Consider the following 12,732-nt stretch of genomic DNA (forward strand, 5'->3'; position numbering starts at 1 on the left):
ATAGGAGCTTCGTGTGCAGTGTTAGAAAGAGGATAGCTAGACTGAGTGGTGCAGCAGTTTGTCTGAGTTGTAGGGAATCTGGAGGTAACCAGTATTTCACATGCTCACTCAGTACCTGGGATGTGCTTTGATTCAAAAGTAACTAGACCCCAGCCCCAGTGAACTGTTAGTTTTCAAAAGCATTAGTAACTGCAGCACTAGGATCGTTCCTGCTCTGTAGAGGAGAGATTCTGTGTTGGAGGTTTTGTGACTACTGGTTACCTCAGAGAGGATAACCTAAATATTTAGGCACTGTAGATGTTGTACTGCTGCTGGATAGCTCATGATTAAGTCCCTAATAGAACCCTCTCTGGGGTCTTACTTTTGTTATAAGCAGAGGATTGGCTTTGCTTAAAAGTACTGCTGGATTGTTGAAGCAAAATTCAGGAGTCTTCAGCTTTGCTGCTGGTTGCCTCAGTTGTGCAAGCAGAGATTGGGGACCTCAACAACTGATCTGTCTCTAATCTCCAAATGATATCTATGTGGCCAGAAAGTTAAGGCAACTATTACTCACCTGCACTTAGAGATTTCCCCTAGGAAATTATTTGTACATATAAAACATAATCCCCACATCAGAAGTAGCTACTGTAGATTTTTTGATTCTGCTTTTTTATTGTACAAGATGAAAGATAACGGCAATTCCACTGGAAAAAAATCTTACAAATAAAAAGGAGGGATTTAGGCCTTTATGATGAATAAACAGACTTTTATGAAAATTGTGAGTTTAAGTTCATCAGATGTGGACTGCACATAACATCATTGGGTTTGATATCAGTTCTAAGCCACATGCTTCATTTGAAGTTACCTTTCAGGAGAAAATGTACTGAATCCACAGAGGCACATCATAGAAAAGCACTGTACTAGTGTTGTGTCTTTGAGCCAGTTTTTAATTTAAATCTCCCCTTTTTCAAGATAATTCAGTTTTAAATAACTCAGGCCCATTATGTGCATTCTAAATGCCTTTCCTAGGATTAGATAGAGGATCACTCATAGCAGAAACTAAGTTAATATGTAATACAGTTTGGCCAAGCTTTTCCATACAGGCATACTTCTTTCCTGGAGTTGAGAGATAAATCCAGTTTATTAGAACAAACATCTCTGTTTAGATACCTATCAGTTCTTAGTCACAGATTTCTATTCCAGAAAATGAGATTTTGCATTTTAATATACAACAGCAAACATATTTCTTCTTGCGGCAGAGCTCATTACCAAAAATATTATGAAAATTGCTTCAAAAGGTATTAGAGAATTAGTGAGAAAGCTGTTAAATGTAGTAGTGCTGGTACAACTTTTATATCAAGATGTTCCTAAATGATGATTCCTGAATATTTTCCATGGGAAGTATTCATGCCCTGTTTCTCATCATTCTGTCTAAATATCTGGTGTTGACCATTTAAGTGGATGCACATGTGATATGATTGTCCTTATGTTCATTTGACAGTTACTGAAGAATGGATCTTTTCCTAGACACGTTTTTGGCAGTGCAAATAGGCGAATGAATGAGAAGAGAACCTTAGTTAGGATTTTTTAAAAAAAATTCTGTGTTTTGAAGTGCTCGGATAACTAATATATTGCTATCCAGCTTTCAAACTAGTTATTTTTCATGATGTTTCTGTGATAATAATAGTTCATCATTTGATTTCATGGGAGTTACTGTCATTCTAAAGGGCTGAAAATGATGTAAATGCAGCTGTACGGGGAATATTACAATGTCAAATGACGCAGTGTCATTGCAGTTCTACACAGACGCTGCTACAATGTCAAGATAAAAGGAAAGAAATCATATTGATCAATAGAGCAGAGTATCAGAAGTGAATGGATAAAATACAAACAATGCATTATCCGTTACAAAGTCTAATTAAATGAAAATACAACTTCCAGGCTATAACAGTGCATTGAATTTGAACTCACATATGTCTGAGTGTTTATAGCCACTGCAGTTTTTACTGAGCAAGTATATGTTCCTTCAATGCATTAACACATACGTTCAATATGACCTACTTTATAATTGCTGTGGGAGTTTGCCTTTGCATTTTTTGATAGCTCTCTGTTCCGATTCTCAACCATAGCATTGCATTAGTTTATTTGCATTGAACCACAATCTCCCCTTTTTATATAAAGGAATACTTAGCTTCATTACACAGGGAGTGAAGTATCTCGATCTCAATTTTAAACTAGGGAAACTGAGGTAGCACAAGTTCAGTGTAATTTAGCTAAGGTCAAAAAGCAGATGGGGTAATAATAGGAATAGTACCTGGATTTTTCTGCTCTCTTGTTCTGACTCTGTGTGTGCAATGTCACATTCCTGCAGCTAACAAACACATTTTGAAATAAACATTCATACCAGAGAATATGAAGATCTACATGAATGCACAGTATACATCTATCAAAAACACTAATGGGAAAGTCACCTACTGAGCCCATATAGTAGCTGGAAATTAAATACAAAATGTTACTACTTCAAATATATTAAAGATGCTTATCCTTAGTGAGGCAAGTCTGATGTTTGAACAGAAGATTTTTGAGGAGTTAATATTCTATTATACAGTGGAATAATTTGCCTAGAAAAAAGGTGGATGATTATATTTCTGGGAAATGAAAAATCAAACTATCAAATAGTAAAATAAGTACAAGGCATTATTCCTCCATAAGAATGCTACATCTCTCTGGATACAATACAATTTAGAATATATAAAGTGGAAAAAAAACTTGTCTTTTACTTCTTCATGCTATGGTAGCAGAAGACAAGCTACATTAAGTTTTCTAGACTTCCCTAACAATTCACCTTCAGAAAGAAGTAAATGTTAAAAAATGCAGTTCTCAAAAGGAGAATTAATTTTATCATGTTCCTGAATGCTTGAAAAGAATTTGCTTTTGCATTTAATTTTCTTACAATAATGTAATGGTTAAATGTATTTTCCTTGTTATTCCATGAGAAGAGGAACTCTCTGTTGGTGTCACTATTTTATTTTGGAAAAGTCAAACCTGAAAGTAAAGACCTTCTTAATATTTATAGCCATTCTGTGTTCTACTCTCAAATTGTGCATCCTGGCACATTTACACAGTATAAAAGTGACTTGGAAGCATCAGAATATCAGGCCTTTTTTTTACCATCTTGCATGGGAGATAAAATCTGGAGTGAATTGGACTTGCATGACAAGTATTTGCTAGTGTTGGGCTCAAGGGGTTAATTGCCATTTGAAGGAAAGAAGAAAATGCCCTGCAATGGCTGTTTGCAAAACAAGAGAAGGATGTCTGGAAAGGTTCCTTCTCCTGCATCCTACACCGTATCTCGTCTGTGTTTCAGTTATTAAGAACTCTTTAAGATACTTCCATGTTAGTCTTCCTTTATATTCCCTTGGTGACACCAATAGGCTAGGCATTGTAGATTTTTGAATTCCTAGAAACACTGCCCGTCTCCTCAGCTGAAGTGTAATTATTGCTGTTGATGTTCTTTGTGTTGCCTAATTTATTGGAATTCAGGCAATGTTGGTATGGAATGATAACGTTTATATGGATATTAGCAGGCACTATGGGAGCTTTAGTAAAGGGCTTAAGCAAAAAAGAAAAGCTTTGATTTTTCAGAAAGGATCAACTGTAGTCCATACATGCCTTAGGTATTTGAATGTTTCTAAAAAAAAAAAAAGTCAGATGGTCAACACCCAACAACAGTATTTTGCACTCTCCTTTCTTGGAAGTGTAAGAAATTATATGAAGCATAAGTTTAAAATTGTGTGTCCTTTTGTCCTGGTTTTGTGGGGACAAATTTTCTAGAATCAATTTTCTGTTAGATTTTGTTTCAGTTTGTGGCCAGTCATGGTGATTAAGGCCCTTAGCAGTTAAATCCAGGGCAGCTGACCCGGGCTGGCCCACAGGTGTATTCTATAACATTAACGTCAGTTCCCTGTAAAAGGGAAAGCTGCTGGGGGTGAGTAGGATGGGGCTCTTTTTGCTCTCCTCCCTTCCCCTTTTCTCCTTCTCAACGATTGCTATCCTTGGAGCGACTTGCCGCAACTCTGTAGGTTAAATATAATTTTGTGTGTTTTGTATTACCACTGACATTGGTTTCTTTATTCTATTAAATCTGTTTAAATTTAACCCACAAGTCTCCCTCCTTTTCCCAGTTCCCTTCCTCTGTTGGGGAAGGGACATTGGGTGAGAGAACAACTGGTTACCGTTTAGCCCTGGGTGTGGGCTAAATGAAGATACCTTTGTAATGAATTCATATTGATTACTTGGACAACTTAAAAAAAAAGGCGGCAAAACAATACTTGTGCTACTGTGAATACAGGGTCGACACTCACAATGAAGAGCTCAAGCAGTATATTTCATGCCTGGGCTAATACCTTTGCAGTAGTAAGTAGCCTCCCACTGTAACAGCTGAAGATGCCATGTATTTCTCAAGTTTATTCCTCGGTCACCGTGCACTGTAGAAATCCAATCTAAAGATCATAAAGGACTGAATAAGCATGACTGAATGCAGAGCCAGAGACAAATTCTTTAGTCCTTGCAAAAGGGGGGAAGAGAGTGCTTTTGGATTCTGCAGCTTCTGAAACAGTCATTTGAAAGCTCTCTTGGACTTGGATGCCTTTTATATCTGCAACTCAGACTGCCGCCTCTGATCTCAGCAACCGCCTTTATGCTTGTCTGTCTGGCAGTCGTTTTCTCATGAGCTATCCCAGCAGTTATAATCAGCTGGGTGCATAAGTAAACAGTTCCCAGGTTCTACATCCTGCCCTTTACTCAACATCTTTGTAAGCTTCTAAAAAGGATCTTTCACAAAGAAATACAATTTGCAGAGCCAGAGTGCAGCAAAATCGTCAGTCTTCTCTCTTGGGTGTTGGCTCTGCAGGGTGGGCATTGGTTTGAATACTGGACCTGCATCCTGACACTTCAGTAATTCAATACTTTTTTTTAATATAGGTTATTACGTCAATTAGAGTCATGGAATCCCCTTTCCTTTTGTATTCTTTTGACTATTGAGACTTTTTTTCTTTTCTTATTTGATTATTATGGCATTTCTCTTCTTTTTTATTCTCTGCTTGCCTTACCCCCTCTGTTTTCCAGCAGGCAGATGCTGATTCTCCTCATCCATGCGTAATCCCAATGAAATTTTCATTTTCCATATTTTATAGTCTGCTGCTATTCACCTTTCTAAACACAGGCAATAGCAGTCCAAGGGAGAAGAATTCACTAACCTCCTGGGGAAACTAAAAATGATCATAGTCTAGCAAGTCAGTCTTTAAATGTCCTTTGCCCATTCCACCCTCCCCTCTGCTCCTCTTTAAGTATTTAAATCTGCCCCCCTACCAGCCTGACTTCCTCACCAGATGGTGCCTTCTGACTAGCTCTGCCTTTCTTCAGAGGATGAATAACTACAGCTAAGAGCATAAGGAACTGGTGAGACAGCTATTGGAATATTTCATCAGTGCTAGTGTCCACTTTTTTAAAAGGATGGTGAAAAATGGGAGTGAGTTCAGGAAGGAGCTGCAAAAATGATTTGAGGGCTGGAGGAAATCCCTTACTGTGGGACTCTAAAAGAGCTCAATCTGTCGAGCTTATCAAAAAGAAGATTGAGAGGTGACTTGACTACAGTGTACAGGTACCTTCATGGGGAAAATATACTAGGTACCAAAGGCCTCTTTAATCTGGTGGATAAAAGCATAAAAAGAGCCAATGGCTGGATGCTAGACAAATTCAAATGAGAAGTCAGACAGATTTTTGTTAACAGTGGGAGTGATTAAACAGTGGCACACATTATCAGAAGGACTGGATTCTGCACCTCTTGCCTTTACATCTATGCTGAGTGTAGTTTGGAAGATATGACTTAGCCAAACGCAAGTTTCAGATATGTTCCAGGGAAACTAGTGATATTTAAGAGCCTATGATTCACTGAGGGTCAAACTAGATGGTCTTATGATCTCTCAGTTTTTATTTCTATAAATTTAAAAGTGCTGACTACGATGACTGTCCATACATCATGAGAGCAAGCTGGTCTGAGGTGTACCCTTTGGCATATTAGACACTGGTTTTGTGGAAGTAGATCTGTATTAATAATTATTTTATTGGCCTAAAGACAAATCTAAACCAAAACAAAATGGAATGGAGTGGTCCAGAGTATATAATTTTAATATTTAGATTATTTTAAATTATTATCATTTTTTAAGTCAGGACAATACCTCATTTTGTAAAGAAATTCAAGCTGTTTCTTCAGGGAGATTTTTAATTTGGTTATTTTTACTTTCCCCAAATCTTTTTCCATTGCTTTTTTCCTGGCTGAAAGAATTTGCCCCATCTCATGCCATAATTGCATTTACAGTATGCTTATTTTAAATGAGAAAACCACTCAAGATGTGTCCAGGAAAACAGGGAAACAGGTTCCATGCTAATGCTCATTAGTTGTTCTCACTCGCTCTTCTCTCTGAGAATAATTATCATTTATGCAGGCAATGATAGGTTTTTAAATGATGTAATCATATGTAGGTGTGAAATGGTAATGGCTTTATCTTTAAATATAAAGATTTTTTGAAAGGTTAATTATATTCCGCAAATTGTTTTAAAAGTAGAATGGTAATATTATTCTAAGACTCAGATTTGGAAAGCAATTCCCCTATCTAACATATGTCATTGAATCCCAATATGCTTCCTTGTTTTCTTCCCATTATTGTTACTGTTTCCAAGTCCTGCACTAGATAATTTCTCTCTTTCTTTTGTATTTATTCACACAACAGTCAGTAGGCAAGTGTCCTCTCCTCCAGCCATAGGCATACTTAGCCAGGACATGCATATTAATCTTTTCTCTTGGTTTTAACTCATAATTCAGTTTTTCCATCTCTTGATCACTTTTGTTTTTCTTTCAGCTTCATTCAATTTCTCCCTGTCTCTCCAGACAAGTCGTACCCAGAACATGAGACTGTACTAATAAGAAGAGTTGCACGGTTGTGATTGCCGATCTGACAGGCAATGTGTGTTTCAAGCAAACTCAGTGCAATTTCAGTCAAGGAAAAGACAAGGAGCAGTCTCAGGTCTTAGGCTGGGGAAGGGTAGAGGAAAAAAAATCAGCCCAATGTGGAAAGCAGATTTGTATGCAGCATGGCTTAGTGGCTGAAGCAGGAAGACAAAGGTCTCGTGAGTGTGGTCAAGGCAGGTTAGAAGGAAAGGAGAGGTAAGGACAAGGAGTGTGGCAGCAATGAACCTTGGCTTTATAAAAGCTGGAAACTCTGCTCTAGCCATAATGAAATATTAGGTATAGGAATTTTATGAGATTTTAGCCACCTCAATCTCAGGAGATGAATTCTCACACATGTTTTACTGGTATTATCTCCTCTGTTTTCACCTTCCATATATATAGTGGTAGTGGCAGCCATAGTCATCCTCTTTATCTCACCAGCTGCAACTTTGCCCTCCTTGTTTAACAGGTATTTGGATAACGCTTCTCTCTTCACATTGGCAAAAAAAAAGCCCCACATCAGTGCAGTCTTTCAGTCTGAACCACCACCTCTATTTTCTGTGGGTCACAGACCCTCATGATTTGACCTGAACATTCCTTCCCTCTGTTCATTTTCCCATGTCATAGGCTATCCCCTAGAATTTTACAAGTCTTCAAGAAGTAGTTCATCCTAGACAACTAGACAGCAAGGACTATGGAAAATGGGAAGGTAGATTCCCTTTCTGTATACTGAATGTAAGCTGAGTGGGGAAAGTATTGAAGTTAAAGATGAGATTCCTTAACTGAGCAGTCCCTAGTCATAAGAATTTCACTAACATGGCAACATGCTGTTACTAGTATGCAGGGAGTGATGGTTTATTTGCTTCTGTGGTATCCATTTTTGTTATTATTTTTTTAAAAGTCAGCTGTGATCAAAGGCTCAAATGTGTATGTGCCTCTTCACTGTCAATGTCTGAGCCTGTTGCCAGAGTTTGTGCCTGTTTTTAATTTATTCTCAGTAAGTGTCTGAATAATATAGACTGTATATTCTGTGCATGATCTGTTACTGGAGGTGGCAGTGTTCTGCTGCATCCTTTCCATAGTCAGTTTTAGTCATGGAAAGTCCATTTTAATTCTCTTCGTCTTACTCTATTGCTTTTAAATAAGCAAAGCCTGTGCGAGTGTTTGAAAGTTGTAATAGAGAAGATTAATATGATATGAAAAATATCTTTACTTAAACAAAAAGGTTTTCCAGAATCTTAGTTTTATTAATTTATAAGCAATGTTTATAAATTACATACAAATCATACTGTAGGATAGTATCAGTTCTGTGTGCAACAAAGGCAAACTGTGTTCTAACACAGGAGACATCCCTCTTTGTCACAGGTAGCTGGAAGTATGAATATTCTGCATGGTTGCCATAGTTATGCAAAAGATTCAGGAAAAAAAAAGGCAAGCTAAACACTGTGAAACCAAACCCTTGGTTTAGTCCCCTACTAGTAATAACCACAGCCCTGCTCCAGAGGTGACATTTTTTTCTTTCTGGGGGTGAGAAGTGCTTCACTTTGTGGAGTAATGAGCACTTTGCTAGTCCTGAAGAATGTGACGAATTGTGGGAGATGTTAGAGGAGAAGAGGACTGGCTGGAGATGAGCTGAAGGTGAGACTCTGCTACTGCATCCTGCTCCCCCGTGCTGGTCCCAGCTGCAAAAATGATGCTGTGTCTGTGTATTGATTTTTTTACCAGCCAAACCACTGAGTGTACCTGAATCTGTAAAACAATAGAATATTGATCTATTAAAGAAAATGATCTATTTAAAGTATCTGTTCTCATTACTGGTCCAGGGTGCAGAGAGACATCAATTTGCTAGCGTAGCCTGGCATATCTGCACTGCAGCCACCAGTTTGCACCATCTGAGCGTAAATTTAGCCCACATCTCCTTTTTAAAAATACCTAAATACTGGTTAAATCTTTCACTATCAGTTCCCAGATATACTGAGCGGGTTGTGTGGAGCCATTTGAAACAGAAGAGCTATTAACAAGCAGAGTTAGATTTTTTTCCCAACTAGCAATTTGTTTAACAGGTTTCTACTGCAACTCCTAAATGTTTTCACTTAAAAGGACACTGTGAATGTTAATTAAAAACATTCACTAGGATTTTAATAATTCCTTAGAGGCTTTAAACACAAATCTGTTCCTGTACCAAAAATGTTTTTCTTCTTGTCTTCATCCATCTATTTTGGAGAAGCCAGTGTGTGTTGCTGGACTGTTAATACCACTTCTCCTCCTGCTGCCCCCACCTTGCTTTGAGAAAAAAGTATACATTTGATTGGTGATGGGGAAAAATCACACTCAAATTTAAATTTTCTTGTACAATGAGAAATTGGAAATCAGAACTGAAACCCAGCCTTTATGTAATTTCAAACATATTTGATTAGAGTGTGGTTTGTGTAGTGTTGGTTAGGTGTGTAAGCATGATATGGTAAATCTGTCCTGTTACACCAATACAACCTTGAAGTCCCCGTTAGGATGGTATCAGTATAGCTGGGACAACACTTTCTAATTTATGTGAGAGGGTATTGATCATTTTGAGAGTGGCATGAATTGTGGTCTGAAGATGTCTGAACATGCCACATCATAGGTGAAATTCAGAATTCCAGAGTCACTGGGAGGTTTACCATTAACTTCAGTGTGACCAAAAGGTAATTATACATGAATATACACTCCATTTAGTAGGAGGACCTAAGTCCCTTCATCATGCATAAAAGGGAATGGATATCTCTTGAATCTCAGGGGACGTACAGATTTTGAAATCTTTTTTAGGTATTTTTTGACAGTATTTCCTGATTCTTTCTGCATATTTCCATACAGAGAAACAAAATTCAAGTATTTAGACTTTTGTAAAGTGTGATAATTGTGAGGCTTTATGGCTGTCTTTATGTCATGCTTCTGTGTTAGCAACACAGATTGTCACTTATATTACTGGAATTTTTATTTCCATTTTTGGTCTTGCGCTTTTTTAGTTTATGCTGTTGAAATCTAAGCCTCAGTCTAATCTCATTCCATTGTTCAGGTCAATTTTTTCCCCTTTGTGTTTCTGTCAAATGTGCTAACTCTGTCCAGGTATGAGGCATAGTAACACACATGGTATTAAATTAATGTTCTTTTTTATTCTCTTGATTATTAAATATCTATTTAAATCCATACATATAATTTGCCTGTACGTTTCATTTGCATGACTGAATACTTTTTGTTAGTGAGACAGATTCTGTTTGTTGTAATAGGCCAGTTCCAGAAGTTTTCAGAGAGAAGTGTGTTTCAGTTTTCATTTTGTGGTCTACGAGGAATCTTATTTTTTTGAATAAGTATTGATTGCGTAGTACAAATGTACAAACCTTCCTTTTATTCAGAAAGAATGAGCTTGGTTGATGATGAACAAGAGCATTCCTGACAATCCAACAGGAAAAAAGTACCTTGACACCTGCAAGTTAGTAATTGTACTCACTGTAGAATTAGGTAAGTGCCAATGTTGATGTGCAATGATTTCTGTAAAATCAGTATGAAAACCAAGATTTGACATTTTCATTTTAAGTATGGGGCATTGTCTGTGGGTCTCTAGTTCTCACAAATTTGGGTGAAATAATCCAGTATTGCCAGCTGTATTGGTAAGGAATAGCCAATCTCTCCTTATAAGGAGCCCAAAGGGACAAGAAGAGATTAGCAGTGAACAAGTATTCTCATAGCAAATAGTATATCCTACCATTTTTGTTAGTATGCCAAAGGCAGGGTAAGCAAGGGAGATATAACTGTGTCTCAGATTAAATCCTTAATGGAGATGAACTCAGGTTGGGATCGGTCCAATATTTGTTAATAGTAGCATCTTAAAAAGCCATGCACATTTCTAAAGACACTCTAAGGCAGGGAGAGCAGAAGGTGCTTTATACAGAAAGATGACAGTCAGGTTGTCACAGTGGGACACAGTTCAACTCTGAGCACACCTACCCCTTCCCCTATGAAGTAACCATCCATGCTGGTACTCACTGACAGAAATGTCAAGGATGTTTTTTTTTTCATACTTGTAAGGTCTACTATAGATTCCTGTACAGTCAGAGCTTGATGCCAGTCTCTTTATCCATACCTGGATAGTACTTATCTGTTCTGAATATTCATGGTGCTGGCCATCAGTGGCCGTACCTGGAGCACTTTCCAGTTAAGACTAAGCAGATAAAAGCTGCAGACTTGTAATAAACAGGTTTATTACATTACATCCAGGGTTCCCCCCTATTCTTTCCCTTATTAATATGCCAAGTGGTTCGTTGATAATGTTTGCTATGATACTTACAAATCTGCTTGTCCTGCAGACATTAGGTGCTATAAAGTTGTCACTTTCACAACACCACTTTGAAAATTCTGTTCTCAGGAAATTTTTGCTATTTCTCATTACCCTTCTTGACTGATCTTCCATGTTTAACTTTGCAATGCAGCTTGTTATAGGAAAGCAAAAATAGAGGAAAGTGGAAAATACTCAGCAGTACTGCTGTTTAAAATCTGTGAGCAGTCACCAGTAGACTTTCAGTATCCCATGCCCGCAAAGCAGGTCAGCTGGTTGCTGAATGAATTACAAAGATGATGATTCAAATCTGACTCAATGTGCTTAAAATGACCTAACATTTACTCAGCATCACCAGTTACAAAACTCTCAGTTACATGCCTAGATGCTGTTGTTGTCTGTCAGGTAAGTCATTTAATCGTTTCCGTTCCTATGCAGCTATATAATTGCATGAGAGAAGCTGGAAGAGTAGTCAGATGTGGCCTGTGAGAATATTTGCCTACAATGTGTGACACTCAGGTTCAAAATTCATCTCTGCTCTCCCCTCACTTTTGGGGCACTATCTAGAGATATCTGCTTTGCTGAAACTTCAGGCTGGAAGATGACATTACCAAGTTGCTGGTTGCTAGAGCTGTGAGTTCCAGATTAAAAGAATTAGAAATTACTGTAAAACACATTGCAGAAGAAAAACTTATATCATGTTAATGAAGATATGAACAGTACTATCACAGAGACATAGTTTACCATTGTGGTATAAAGTAAACATTTCTGAGTACATTTTTACAAGTTACTTGTAACTAGTGTTACAAGTATTCATTGTGTTAAATGTTTTGACCATAATGGCTTAAAAATATACTATATTCTGAACAAATAAACTCAGATTTAGTCTCAAAAGTCTTTAGCATACACATATGCTAAATTTGCTGATTTTGAAAGGAGGTAGTGAATAGCCTTGATGAACAAGTTTTATAACAAATAGAACAGGAGACAATACCAAAGAGAATAAAGGTCAGAGAAAGTTCAGTTCAGTCCATTGAGGAAGAACTTGGGTAAAATTTAGGCAGAGGAAATGGAAGAAGAGTGATGGGAGGTAACAATATTTTAGAAGGAAATAGAATCATAGAATGGTTTGGGTTTGAAGGGACCTTAAAGATCATCTAGTTCCAACCCCCCTGACACAGGCAGGGACACCTTTCCTCTAGACCAGGTTGCTCAAAGCCTCATCCAATCTGGCCTTAAACACTGCCAGGGAGGGGGCACCCACAACTTCTCTGGGCAACCTATTCTGGGACCTATTCCAGTGTCTCACCGCCCTCACAGGAAAGAATTTCTTCCTCATATCTAATCTAAATCTACCCTCTTTCAGTTTAAAACCGTTACCCCTTGTCCTGTCACTACATGCCCTTGGAAGAAGTCCCTCTCCAGCTTTCCTGTA

The sequence above is a fragment of the Nyctibius grandis genome, chromosome 6 (genome assembly GCF_013368605.1).
Source record: "Nyctibius grandis isolate bNycGra1 chromosome 6, bNycGra1.pri, whole genome shotgun sequence".
Taxonomy (NCBI): domain Eukaryota; kingdom Metazoa; phylum Chordata; class Aves; order Nyctibiiformes; family Nyctibiidae; genus Nyctibius; species Nyctibius grandis.